Here is a 15,127-nt window from a genome sequence, read left to right on the forward strand (position 1 = left end):
AGACCAGGCCTGGCCAGACACCTCCTGCAGACTCCACCTGGCCAGACACCTCCTGTAGACTCCACCTGGCCAGACACCTCCTGCAGACTCCACCTGGCCAGACACCTCCTGCAGACTCCACCTGGCCAGACACCTCCTGCAGACTCCACCTGGCCAGACACCCCTGCAGGCTCCACCTGGCCAGACACCTCCTGCAGACTCCACCTGGCCAGACACCCCTGCAGGCTCCACCTGGCCAGACACCTCCTGCAGATTCCACCTGGCCAGACACCTCCTGCAGATTCCACTTGGCCAGACACCTAACCACCTCCTCCACAGACCACTGACCCTGCTGACCCCTGACCCTCCCCCTCCCCCTGAGCCACTCCCCAGAACCCTCCCCGGAGGCGAGGGGCGAATGTCATGCCCTGATAACAAAGGAAACAGCTGTTCTGAGCATACCTATGAGGTCAACATGCCCCGGGCCAAAGTTTGGCCACCTGCAGCTGAGCCACAGACTAGCCACCAGCTGCTGAGCCATACCCAGGCCTCCAACACCTGGGCCATAGCCTGGCCACCAGCACCTGGGCCACAGCCTGATCACCAAATGATGGGCCACATCTGGCCACTTGCAGAGGGCAGCAGTCTGGCCACCAGTAGTTGGACCTCGGTCTGGCCACTAGTAGGTGGGCCACAGCCTCACCGCCAGTAGCTCTGGCCATCACTACCTAAGCCACAATCTTGCCAATATGCGTCTAGATCACAATCTTCCCACCAGAAGCTCGGCAGAAGTCTGGCCACCACTAACAGGGCCATAATCTGGCCACTAACAACTGGGCCACAGTCTGGCTACCATCAGCTGGGCCACAGTCTGGCCACCATCAGCTGGGCCACATCCTGGCCCCTACAGTAAGATACGTAGGGGGAAATTCTTCATTACAGTCGGAAATACCAAGAGTATCAGTTGGTGCCTTGTGAGGCTGCACACACCAGACGTTTACATGTCAGCATCGACTCTCGCTACTCTCTTGGCCAGCACGGGGGTGACTGACCCATGCCAACGGTAGACTCCTCCGGGACAGACGGCTACTGAACCCATGGCAGAGGTAGATTGGTGCGGGTCAGAGGGTAACTGACCCATGGCAACGTTAGACTGGGCCAGGACAGGAGATTATTGAACCATGGCAAAGGTAGACTGGACCAGGACAGGAGGTTATTGAACCATGGCATCGATAGACTGGACCAGGACAGGAGGTTATTGAACCATGGCAACGTTAGACTGGACCAGGACAGAAGGTTATTGACCCATGGCAACGTTAGACTGGACCAGGACAGGAGGTTATTGAACCATGGCAACGTTAGACTGGACCAGGACAGAAGGTTATTGACCCATGGCAACGTTAGACTGGACCAGGACAGGAGGTTATTGAACCATGGCAACGTTAGACTGGATCAGGACAGGAGGTTATTGACCCATGACAACGTGAGATTGGTACACACATGGGAAAGATAGATAACAGAAGCCTTGATGGTCTGTGACGAGGTTATCTACTGGAGGACTAAAAACAACCTGAAATGCTAATCTATAGAGATAGAGACAGAATAGTACAGCAGAAGGCTCCTCCCCACACACCACAACAGATAGAGACAGGATAGTACAGCAGAAGGCTCCTCCCCACACACCACAACAGATAGAGACAGAATAGTACAGCAGAAGGCTCCTCCCCACACACCACAACAGATAGAGACAGGATAGTACAGGAGAAGGCTCCTCCCCACACACCACAACAGATAGAGACAGGATAGTACAGGAGAAGGCTCCTCCCCACACACCACAACAGATAGAGACAGGATAGTACAGGAGAAGGCTCCTCCCCACACACCACAACAGATAGAGACAGGATAGTACAGGAGAAGACTCCTCCCCACCCACCACTACAAATAGAGACAGGAAAGTACAGCAGAAAGCTCCGCCGCACACACCACAACAGATGGAGACAGGATGATAGAGCAGAAGGCTCCTCCCCACCCACTACTACAGTTGGAGACAGGACAGTAAAGCAGAAGGCCCCTCCCCACACAACCTCTCCTCCGTCACATCAACCGACAGGAAAATAGCTTTGGTCTACCATCAAGCGTAAAGTGTGGGAACACATGAATGAAACATAAATTCTGATCGAATTTTTCCCGCCAAATGTTGTACTTCCACCAGTGTTGTACTTGTGCCGCCAAATGCTATGTTGCTGCCGGATGTTATGGGGAAGAAGCGTTTCAACTGCTGAAATGTAAGAGAAAAGATGTTGAAATACTTGCATGTTATAACCTCACTCTTAACGACTCTTTTACGATGGTAATACCATCTAATTATTTGTTGAGCCGTGATGTTAAATGTATGGACAGTGTTCAGTTTGGACAGTATATGACGGTAGTTTATTCCTGTCTGTCTTAATCATCACTAACGTCACAGTTACCCAGGTTAATATCACGTCTCTCAGTTGTTATATAGTTATCTAACGTGAGGAAAATTGAGTGATTTGTGTTGTCGAAGTTGTCAACATCGTCCAAGACAGAAGGGCGACTCCCTCCGGCGTCCAGTGTCCTCTCTGGTGATCAATGTCCCCTCCGGTGTCCAGTGTACCCTCCGGCGTTTCATGCCCTCTCCGGCGTTCCACGTCCCCTCCGGCGTTCAATGTCCTCTCCGGCGTTCCACGTCCCCTCCGGCGCTCAATGTCCCCTCCGGCGTTCAGCGCCCCCTTCAGCGCTCACTGGTCGGTCACTGCCCACCACCCAGACCTCTTCCATTTTTCTTCTCAGACACGTATAACGTTAACTATTATTCTTATCTATTCATTTGTCTATCTATCTACCTATCTATATATCTCTCTACCTAGATCTATCTATTTACTATGAATGGCTCATCAGTATCACTTGTATTGTAACGACGAATACAGGAATCTTATCTTTACCGCGAAAGATACTTCTAACTTCACATAGTAAACCAAAAGGTATCTTTTCTAGGTTTAAACATATAAATAAACCAAGTCTGGACTATGTGTTAAGAGATATGTAAACGAAGATACAAGATATATAAGTAGATGTACTCCTGGCAGCAGACACAGATAAAGTATCTGTGATGGCAGTAGACACTGGGATAAGGACGTATCTTGGTAAATACTTATCAATAAGACGAAAGGCATTTGGGTCGTTTTTCCCGCAAGCTGGTGTGTTATTGGTCGTTTCGACCAGTGTCGTTAATTGCTGCCTAGATGGTTCTTGATGGTCGAGGGAGGGAGGGAGGGAAGGGGCCTCCCTAGGTTGTGCAACCTGCAGGTGTGGCCACCTGGGACCCCAACCTGACACCACTCCAGTCTCTATAGCCACCCTCTCCATCCTCACCCCCCCACCACACTACCACCCCCTCCAACACCCCCACCACACACCACACTACTTCCACCTGGCCGCCCATACGCTACCCCCTGCCCCAACATACCCCAGTAACCCCCCCTCCCCCTCCTTCCCTCTTCCTCAATGACCTCAACAGAGGCTAACCCATATCATATTTCGTATTGAAAATGCGTCGTAGTACAGTGTAGTGTAGTAGTGGTTGTACTGGTATTAGTAGTAGTAGTAGTAGTTGTTGTAGTAATAGCAGCGGTAGTAGTTATAGTAGTGGTGGCAGTAGTTGTAGTAATAGTAGTGTTAGTAGTAGAAGAGGTGATAGTATCAGTTGTACCAGTAGTAGTTGTTGTTGTTGTTGTTTCTGTGCCAACAACGATGTTCTTAGTACATGTAGTGGTGGTGTTGGTAATGACGGTACAGTGGTGTAGATGTTGGTTGTGATGGTACAGTGGTGTAGATGTTGGTAATGACGGTACAGTGGTGTAGATGTTGGTTGTGATGGTACAGTGGTGTAGATGTTGGTTGTGATGGTACAGTGGTGTAGATGTTGGTTGTGATGGTACAGTGGTGTAGATGTTGGTTGTGATGGTACAGTGGTGTAGATGTTGGTTGTGATGGTACAGTGGTGTAGATGTTGGTTGTGATGGTACAGTGGTGTAGATGTTGGTTGTGATGGTACAGTGGTGTAGATGTTGGTTGTGATGGTACAGTGGTGTAGATGGTGGTTGTGATGGTACAGTGGTGTAGATGGTGGTTGTGATGGTACAGTGGTGTAGATGTTGGTTGTGATGGTACAGTGGTGTAGATGGTGGTTGTGATGGTACAGTGGTGTAGATGTTGGTTGTGATGGTACAGTGGTGTAGATGTTGGTTGTGATGGTACAGTGGTGTAGATGTTGGTTGTGATGGTACAGTGGTGTAGATGTTGGTTGTGATGGTACAGTGGTGTAGATGTTGGTTGTGATGGTACAGTGGTGTAGATGGTGGTTGTGATGGTACAGTGGTGTAGATGGTGGTTGTGATGGTACAGTGGTGTAGATGTTGGTTGTGATGGTACAGTGGTGTAGATGGTGGTTGTGATGGTACAGTGGTGTAGATGTTGGTTGTGATGGTACAGTGGTGTAGATGTTGGTTGTGATGGTACAGTGGTGTAGATGTTGGTTGTGATGGTGTTAGTTGTGGCAGTTGTGATGGTATTAGTTGTAATGTAGATGGCGGTTGTAACAGTGTCACTTGCGGTGATTATGACAGTGTTAGCTGTGACGGTTGTGATGGCGTTAGCTGTGGCGGTTATGATGGCGTTAGCTGTGGCGGTTATGATGGCGTTAGCTGTGGTAAAGCTGTACAATTGGCTGCTGGTTTGGAAGGAGTTATTGATCAGTGAGGTGCATGAAGATTTATGGAAGTCAACATGATAGTCCAGTAGTCATAACAACATGAGCATGATAGTCCAGTAGTCATTACAACATGAGCATGATAGTCCAGTAGTCATAACAACATGAGTATGATAGTCCAGTAGTCATTACAACATGAGCATGATAGAGACACCAGAGGTGTGCAAATCAACAACATAACTAGACACAGTTGTGATAGCCAATCTTATCAGACCCCAGGGGCTCGAGTGCCAGAAACCATCTTCGTATCCCCATTTGGAGATAAATCATTTATCCCTCATCCCGACCCAATGTTTATATCAATGTGTGTTCGATATTTACACTGGTTGCCATTAATATCTTATGTAACACACACACACACACACACACACACACAAACACACACACACACACACACACACACACACAGGATCGAACCCAGGACCCCTTTGCAACAGGCGAGAGCGCTACTGCTAGGCTATAATCGCTCCTATGAAGGTACGCTTTCATTTGCACTTTGTTCGTATTCATATACCTCCACGTTGTACAGTTAGGTTAGGTAAAATGCTATCTGCTGGCTAAGTGAGCCTGATGGGAAATGACCTGTGTAGACCCCGTTGCTCACCAACGCGTTCATATGCACTTTGTTCGTGTGTGTGTATATATATATATATATATATATATATATATATATATATATATATATATATATATATATATATATATATCAGGCTGGTTATTACCCTGGGGTTGTCTAAGTCCTCACGTGTAGGGGCACGGGTTCATATGTGAACGAGACACAGCTTGACCTATGGAAGGGTTGTCAAGTTCCTGGGTCTTCCGTCGAAGCGACGTAAGACAATTCACGATTTTCCTTCATGCTTTACTATTTGTAATAGTCCTTTCCATGCTATGTGCCCATTATGGGTTTTGCTGAACGTTGGATTAAACAGCTGTTGCCCTTAGGGGCAGATGGGTTATCTCGCTACCAGCTGTAGTATATTCCAGCTGTGATCTTTCCAGTAATATTTCCAGGTGAGTGTAGACCTTCAAGTCTGTAGAGTCTTCACGTAGCCCTGCTTCTTTTCAGTTCCATGTGGCCCTTCCAGTGGTTCTTTTTTAGGCAAATGTTGACCATCCTGACATCAGTGGTCCAGCCAGCTCTTAATCTTCCTTCCAGTAATGGATCTTTCAAGCAGACGTACACGTTCTTTCTTTACATTGCCCTTCAAACAAATAAGAACCTTCCAGATAACTGGAAACCCTTCAGAAACTTCTGGAAGTTCTAGTTAGCTGTTAACCTTCCAGGAACTACAGACCCCCTTCCAGGTGACAACACATGACTATCCACGCGACAACAGACCTTTCAGATAAGTGTGATCCATCTGACACGAGGGGTCCTCCAGCCACCTTTAGACTTAACATGGACTGGAAAGTACGTCAACGTGGACTGGAAGATACGTCAACGTGGACTGAAAGATACGTGAACATGGACTGGAAGATACGTCAACATGGACTGGAAGATACGTCAACATGGACTGGAAGATACGTCGACATAGACTGGAAGATACGTCAACATGGACTGGAAGTTCCATTCAATCAGTCATTATATGAGCCTACCGTACACCTTCCAGTGGTGCTCTTGGATGCCTCTAAAACTTCCAGTACATGTGGTTACTTCCAGGACGCTCGTAATCGTTCCTCTATCAAAAGATTCTGTCATTTTTAATTCAGGTAAATATGCTCCTTGGCGGCAGCTTTTCTCCTTCCAATGGACTTTCCAGGAAATACCTGTAGACTTTCTAGACATCCTTGTAATTCCTTGTAGCCGTCTCTCTCTCTCTCTCTCTCTCTCTCTCTCTCTCTCTCTCTCTCTCTCTCTCTCTCTCTGGTATCTGTATTCATATCCTGCAGATGTGTGCCTTCCAGATAGCTATGATCCCTCTAGTGGTCCTTCCTATCTGTTGCTGGATTATATAGATAAAGGTATATCTCCAGTCAATGGCTTTACACTTTCCAGGAGGATGTGTACATTCCAGTCAGTCGTGGACCTCCAGACACCTGTGGACTTTCCAGGAAGCTATCATCTCTCCAGACAGCTTTTCTTATTTTGGTTATACTCCAGTCCTTTACAGATCACATGAGAGATATACTCCAGATCTCTTAACAGATGCGTTCCTTCTGCTCGTCCCTCAGAGCAGATGCAAGCTCTCAAGGCAGCAACATTCTTCTCAGCAGACCAGTCATGTAACCCAAGTGTCTCCACACAGCTGTCGTCTTCATGGGGGAGTGAGACGCTCTCAACCGTCTGTATAAATAGTTATGTCAGTTCAAACTCATTTTTATTTTCGTAATGATCCTTTGCGATCGTATCAGAAGTCCTTCCAGACGGGTTAGGATCTTATCACTGTTATCTTCCTTCAGCCGTTTCCAGTTATGCTTATAAGGAAGAGCATAGGTCTCCTCAGTTGTCTTATTTATTTTCTTTGTTCTTTTCTTTCTAGGAATTATGTGCAGTTCTGTGTGTATTCCTTTTCTGGGGATTTTCATCGTTCTTGTAACCTTTGCATTAAGTGTAGTAGATCTCAGACGGTACTTTCAGTCAAGGCTAAGTTTTTGCATTCTTTTAGGCGTCTCTGGTCTTAGCAGATGCCTTTTCAGACGGCCGCATTCCTTCTAAGTTTTAATTAGCTGTTGGCTGTGCCCCGGTCTGGCGGTGTACTGCTCACTGATGAACTGTTCACTGTGCCTAGTTTTCCGCAAGTCATTATTAATGATAGCAAGATTTCGTACCCAAGCTCCCGGGGTCCTGGAGTTCATGACTCGCACCCCAGAATCTTCCTTTGCTTCCCACAACCTAATGTTCTGTTGTAAGATATTACCCTCTTATCTCTCTCCCACAACTACAACCTACTGAGAACAGTGACCACCAGACTCAGCTATATATATATATATATATATATATATATATATATATATATATATATATATATATAATATATATATATATCTGTGTGTGTTTGTGTCTGTCTGTATGAAGACACCTCTCACAGTTTACTTCGTATGACAGTGTTCGTGGCTATATTCGGACGCGGGCCACATAAATTCGAAAGCTCGCAGTATTTCGGTGTCAGAAAAACAAGAAATCATGAATCAGTTTCCCAGGATAGCTTTTTGCATTGACCAGATCATCATCTAATACACTTTCTTTTTTTATTTCAAAGGTTGAGACGTAGTTCCTGCTGCACAGGACTGGGGAACACAGTTGCACAAAGCTGCACAGGACGAGGGAAAACAGGTGCTGCTGCTGCTGCTGCTGCACAGGACGAGGGAACACAGCTGCTGCTGCTGGACAAAGCTGCGAGCGAGTGTTGGTTCAAGAAGTCAACATTTCCATTAGCTCTCGCGATCAGGGGACAAAGACACAGGCGATCCGATGGTTCATTCCAGCAGGACCTGTGGAACCCACGGGTCAGCTGACTCCTTTTCCTGAGATCGCAGCAGCCCAGGTGAGTGAGGGAGGAATGGAGGAGGTGATCAGGTTAACTTCAAACTTTACAACAGGGAATGCAATCAAGTTACATGGATGTACCGTACGAGAATGAGTTGTTGGTGTCTGGATTGTGTATGTCAGCGATCGTACGTAGGATTTCCCTCCGTCCTCCTTTTCCTGTCGAAGTCAAAAACAGTTGTTGAAGTCAGGCAGGAGAGTTAGCATGGGAGAGGAGGAGGAGGTGGTCCCCTGGAAGTTTTGGCATTCATGAAGGCATGTATCAGGTGAGAGCGAGTCCTCACCTGCACCACCATACCCAAGGAACCCACATGCCTGGCAGTTCACATGGGGAGAAATACAAGCCGTTTGAACTTGGTGTGTTCAGGGGGTACGACCATGGGGTACGACCATGGGGTACGTCCGTGGGGTACGTCCATGGGGTACGTCCACGGGCTACGACCACGGGTTACGACCATGGGTTACGACCACGGATTACGACCACGTGCTACGTCCATGGGTTACGACCACGGTTTACGACCATGGGTTACGACCACGGGTTACGGCCATGGGGTACGAAGGTGAAAAAGCAGCGAGACGTGATGTGAAACATTTGACTGAACACAAACTTGTTGAAATTCCATGAGACGAAGTTTAGATTATGGTAGAGTAAAAGAAATAAGTGACAGCTGAAACTTACGATCTGGAATGATTTGGAAGAGGTTCTTCCATTGTCAGGAGTAGAGGTCGTAAATTCAGGATTGGAAAGTAAAAAAAAAAGGCAGAGACGATACCAATAAGACTGAAAACAGATATTTCTGAAGCGCAGGTGGCAGAAGAAGGCGCCATACAGACGTAGACAATAAAGAAGTAACAAATTGGGTTTCAGTGAGGATAGGAGAGCGTCCTCATGAACAGTGAACCATTACAATATGATGCAAGTGGGCGAGCCAAGCGGAAGTAATGATGGTGGTGAGGATAGAATAGAGACACGCACGAGTGGCAAGTAATGGTCAGATAATGGCACTCAAAAGGGCTGATGGAGTTGTGTGCTAAGTCTTGTGGATGAATCAGTCTCTTCCTGTAGAAAACCCCGTATGATCTGCTATTTCAGCGTGGCCTGAAGGTTTGTAGTAGGCTCAGAATAGCTCAGAATAGCTCAGGGGAGAGAAATGTGCGTTGTATGCTAGGGCAAGAGAGGGGTCATGCAGGTCAGATGGAGCGCCCCCAGCCAGCTGATGGATGCATCACAAAGGAAATGTAGTTGATGAGGTACCATGACGGATGAAGGCTGAGGACGCCGCTCGGCTGAGGACACGGCCCACTCACTCAGCTGGGAGGAAAGTTCCCACCAAGCCACATGATATGTGAAAGGTTAAGAGTACATTGACGAAAACTGCGATTAGGCTGGATGAAACGTTTTGGGAAAAGGCGAAGAGCTGGGAAATGAGTTAAGAAAGAGAGTACGTGGGATAATGTATTGGTTAAAGTTGAGGAAGTGTTAGTGATGAGACCAGGAGGAGCACACGCACCCTACACCCAGGCTCTCACGAGACGTAAACTGTAGAATCGTCAAGTTTATGTGCTAATTACAAGTGTAGGGAGGGGCTAAACTCTCTCTCTCTCTCTCTCTCTCTCTCTCTCTCTCTCTCTCTCTCTCTCTCTCTCTCTCTCTCTCTCTCTCTCTCTCTCTCTCTCTCCCCCTCATCTGTCTACCTATCTATCTACCTGCGGGTCAGGCACGCACACATCCAGGCTGCACCTTCCGTGAGAATTGAGTCTGCCGGACAGGGGTCCCTAACCCCAGCCCCGTAGGCTGGTAGGGACGCCAGACTCCCCCGGGATAATGTTGTCACTCGACGAAAACTTTTGTGGGAGAGAAGAGAGAGTGGGAGGGAGAGGACGGCCTCTGGGAGTGGGAGGGAGAGGACGGACTAGGAAGAAGGTGGGGGGAGGCTTTAGGTCAGGAAAAGAACTAGACAGTGGTGGGAGGAGACAGTAGAATGAGACTGTGGGGTGAGACAATAGAATGAAATAGTGGGATGAGACAGTAGAATGAGACAGTGGGATGAAACAGTGAAATGAGACAGTCGTGGGCCGGGGGTGAAGCTGTCTGCCTCACTTCGTCGGGTTCTTTGGGGATGACGGGTTCACTACAGTTCCGTTCCTGAACCCGAGACGGTGGCCAGGACACGTGGATGACGGTGGTCGACGCGGGACATACTGACACTGTACAGCAGTGGTTCGAACCTGTGTCCGAACAAACATGGATTCGACTCCTCAGCACGGATCATCATGTATATATGACTAAACATAATGTTTATATGACTAAGCATAATGTATACATGACTAAACATAATGTATATATGACACAACATAATGTATATATGACTAAACATAATGTATATATGACAAAACTTAATGTATATATGACTAAACATAATGTATATATGACTAAACGTAATGTATATACTACTAAACATAATGTATATATGACTAAACATAATGTATATATTACTAAACATAATGTATATATGACTAAACATAATGTATACATGACTAAACATAATGTATACATGACTAAACGTAATGTATATACTACTAAACATAATGTATCACCATCAAAAGCCAAGTTATAGGTGGGTAAAGGAAAATTTTCTCTCCATTCAGCCAAAAAGATTTTAGTTAAACATTTTATATATCAAAACTATTGTCTGAGATGAACGAAACTCTTAGATAACTAATTTCATGTCTGTGTGTGTGTGTGTGTGTGTGTGTGTGTATGTCGCAGCCTACGGTACGCCAGAATTCTTCCCCCCCCACCCCCCTCGTTCTCAAGAGGGGGGGGAGGAGGAGCGGGAGGTTGGGGGGGGTTAGGTATTCGTACCCACATCCGAGCGACCTTCCCCCATCCCCCAAACCCCCGACCAAGCACCAGGGGTAGGGGGACAACAGCCCCCCCCACCCCCTCCCGTACCCCAACCACCGCACGTGGTACAACATAAACACAGATGCTGGTGTCACTGCCAACACAGATGCTGGGGGTCAGTCCCTCCCAACACAGATCCTGGTGTCACTCCCTGCCAACACAGATGTTCGGGGTCAGTCCCTCCCAACACAGATCCTGGTGTCATTCCCTGCCAACACAGATGCTAGTGTCACTCCCTGCCAACACAGATCCTGATGTCACTCCCTGCCAACACAGATGCTGGGGGTCAGTCCCTCCCAACACAGATCCTGGTGGCACTCCCTGCCAACACAGATGCTGGTGTCACTCCCTACCAAACTATTTTCACTGCTATTTTCACAGGACAACAGTAAGTTCACCCTAGTGTTGGGGAGGGTGTACCATGGTCGTCGCGGGAGAGAGTGGAGGGGAAGTGATGGCGGGGCAAGTGGAAGGTAGTGGTGGGGGGTGCGAGGTGTTAGTGTGGTGGAGAATAAAGGTGGAGAAAGAAGTGATATTCTCACTTGCCCTCATTAACCATCGTGAGGAGGGTCCACTGAATGTCCACTTGGCAGTGGGCCCTCTTGGCTCTAGCCCTTGAGGGCCCCTTGGCGCTCGCTTATCAGGGCCCTCTTTACCCTGGCCTGTCAGGACCCACCCCTGGACGCTACGAAACGCCAACATAGGAACCAATCTTGATCTACTTCGATGTTGTCTGAATCCTTGAATACACTTATGTTCAGGTCCGTCGCAGGAGGAACAGTAACTTGGCTGAGTGTCAGGCTTGGGGACACCATGCCTCAGCCTCAGCGTGGGAGAAGGACGGCAGCAGGATGTACTCCTGCCGGATTCCCTCGCGCTTGTTTGGAATTCAAGTTTGACGACGTGGGCGGGAGGCTTGCACGATGATTCAGCAGCTAGTTCTTTAGTGGGACGTGGTATGCAATCACACGAGAGGAAGTACTAACACGTAATCACTTCCTTGGGACGTGTTCACGTCATCACTTCACCGGATAGATGATCATTAGGACGGTCGTCAGGCTTTTACGACAGGTCTCCTGGTTATGCTGCCTCCTAACGACCAGTTCACCAGTCACAGGTCCTGTCGCAACAGTCTGGTGATTTCAGCATGAGTGACTTCGTTCTCTCAGTTCATGATGATCCTTCGCTGAGACACCGCAGCACGCCCCCCGCCCTGTGACCTGCCTTCATCTTTTTCCTTCTTCAGTAGCGACCTCTCGTGACCTCTTGGGTAGTCCGATTTTTGACGAAATCATAATCACTGTTGACAAACATGTGTTTAGTCTTGATAATCTTGGAAATTGAAAATCACTTTTACGGGAAACGGATAAGTCAGCTCTGTGTCTGCCCCTGACGGGACATTGGGAACGGGACGGTACAGCGGTACAGTTGTAACGGTACAAAAGAGAGGTACAGTTGTGGTAGTACAGACTAGCGGTACAGGAAGGCTGGTAGATAAGCATTTGTCTCCGTCCAACACTGTAGGAGGGATCGCCTCGCTCTGCAACCCAATGTTTACCGTTGGCAAATATGATGGTAACTTCACAGTAGGCAGTAGTAAGTGGCCGTGAGTATACCACAGATCATATCGGTTATATGCTACGTATACCCTCTTTTTGGTGTATACCCAGGTGGCCACAACATCCATGGCACCGTAAGAACAATAAACAACAAGTGAGGGTTGGTCGTTGAAGTTGTTTGTGGCTGTTCATTGGCGCCACATCCGGTCTGATCTTATGTTTGTTTTTAGTAGCCACTGAATGCTTGAGGAACACCCACCTTCCCCTCCTCCTCCCCTCTCCTTCTCGTCCTTAGAACCACGTGGGCACCGTCTCGTACACTTCTCAACCTCCCCGGTTCTGCCACGTCTCGCTGCGCCCCCTGGAAGAGATAGGGGCGAGATAATGAAGCGATGAGGTTGGCGTCGGTGGTCGAGGCTGGTGGCTCCATTGGAGGCTGGGTACAGCTTCCCTCAGGCGGAACATGGGAACGCTCAGTGCTCCTGCACCCAACACCACGTGCCCTCCCACCTACCTTCCTCCTCCTCCTCCTCCTCCTCCTCCTCCTCCTCCTCCTCCTCCTCCTGTCGTTACTACTTTTAATGCAACAGCTGTTGTCGTCCTTGCTGTTGTTACTGCTGCACCACCACCTCCTGCTGCTGCTGCTGCAACTGCTGATTGTGATATCCCTCGATGCTGCACCGTCTGCTGTACCTGCTGTAGTCTTGGTTGCTGCTGTAGAGAGACACAGCAAGATAGGATTGAAACATTGCAGCAGCTGCTGATACTACTCGTGCCATATAGAGATCTTCATGAAGAGGAAGAAAGAAGGATACGTCTGGGTTTTATGAAGGGCAGCGAGAGTGACAATGTCAACCAGTACTCTGCAACGTGACCTTAAGTCATGACACTTGACCCCGACACATTATACTTATATTCACTTCTACAGAATGCAAGTACGTACTTGAACTGTACATCCTTCTTACCTCCATTAATGTCTTATGGAAGTATTGTATTGTATTGTATTGTATTGTATTGCATGCCTTGCAATGTTTTTGTTATTGCTGAACGCTATAGTGGGTCACTTGCAACGGGAAAGAGTCTGGGATTTCACCCTTATCGACCATGCAAAGGCTTATACCATCCTCCTCCTCTGTGAAGGTCACGCACGGTGACCAGACCCACCCTTCTCAGGTCACAGGTCATACCTTGTGACCTTTTTCTTCCCAGACTCTTAAACAGGCTTCTGCCTGTCATGTGGGGGTCATTCTCCCCGTACACCCCCTCCTCGCACACACCCTCCCCACACACTCCCTCCCACACACTCCCTCCCCACACACCCCTCCTCACACACTCCCTCCCCACACACACCCTCCCCACACACACCCTCCTCACACACTCCCTCCCCACACACACCCTCCCCGCACACCCTCCGTCAGGACTTCCTTGTGTCGTGTGGGGTCACTTCTTCCACCATCTCCCAGAAGTCGACACGTCTTCCTGTCATGTATTGTCACACCTGTGTTACCCCCAGACTCACTGTCATGGCTTCACCCTGTCATTTGGTGTCACCCCGACGTACTCCTCCCCTCCCCCCCACATACACATAGTGTCACGAATTCTTTGCGTCATTCGTCATTTGTGTGACCCTGATCGTAGCCTTGCTGTCGAGTTCTTCGGGTTTCTGTTTCACTTCCGGGTTGCGTAAAGTCAAGCGTACCCACTCGCGCCGCCTCCACCCACCCTCCCTCCCTCCCTCACCTCCCCCACAGTGCGGGTCACGTGAGGTCAGATCCTCCCCACGAACCATTGTTCCCACAGTTACATTACATATATATATATATATATATATATATATATATTTCTTTTCTTTCAAACTATTCGCCATTTCCCGCATTAGCGAGGTAGCGTTAAGAACAGAGGACTGGACCTTGAGGGAATACCCTCACCTGGCCCAATTCTCTGTTCCTTCTTTTGGAAAATTAAAAAAAAAAACGAGAGGGGAGGATTTCCAGCCCCCCGCTCCCTCCCCTTTTAGTCGCCTTCTACGACACGCAGGGAATACGTGGGAAGTATTCTTTCTCCCCTATCCCCAGGGATATATATATATATATATATATATATATATATATATATATATATATATATATATATATATATATATATATATATATATATATATATATCTTCAGTTCCTGTAGCTGCTGTATCATATGAAGTCATATAGCAACAGAGAAGCAGGTATATGGCTATAGGCAGTAACAATAAGGAAGTCTCCCATTCCTATATGAGTCGACCCCCATCCCTCATGGGGTGCTTGACCGCTCGGTCCACCCATGGGATGGGGTGAGCCACCAACCAAGGGGGCAGGTGCATGACTGGGGTCAGGACAGCAAGGGTCACCTCCTCAGGTGAAGTCA

The 15,127-nt window shown here is 48.0% G+C and overlaps 1 protein-coding gene across 1 annotated transcript in view; it reads left to right on the forward strand.

Moving 5' to 3' along the window:
- Positions 1-7,999: 7,999 nt before the first annotated feature.
- Positions 8,000-15,127, forward strand: part of BBS9 (Bardet-Biedl syndrome 9) — a 78,116-nt gene continuing 70,988 nt past the window's right edge. The window contains exon 1 of the mRNA XM_071694242.1: positions 8,000-8,259. The gene's annotated coding sequence lies outside the window, so the exon portion shown is untranslated. The remainder of the gene's footprint in view (positions 8,260-15,127) is intronic.

The sequence above is a fragment of the Panulirus ornatus genome, chromosome 57 (genome assembly GCF_036320965.1).
Source record: "Panulirus ornatus isolate Po-2019 chromosome 57, ASM3632096v1, whole genome shotgun sequence".
Taxonomy (NCBI): Eukaryota; Metazoa; Arthropoda; class Malacostraca; order Decapoda; family Palinuridae; genus Panulirus; species Panulirus ornatus.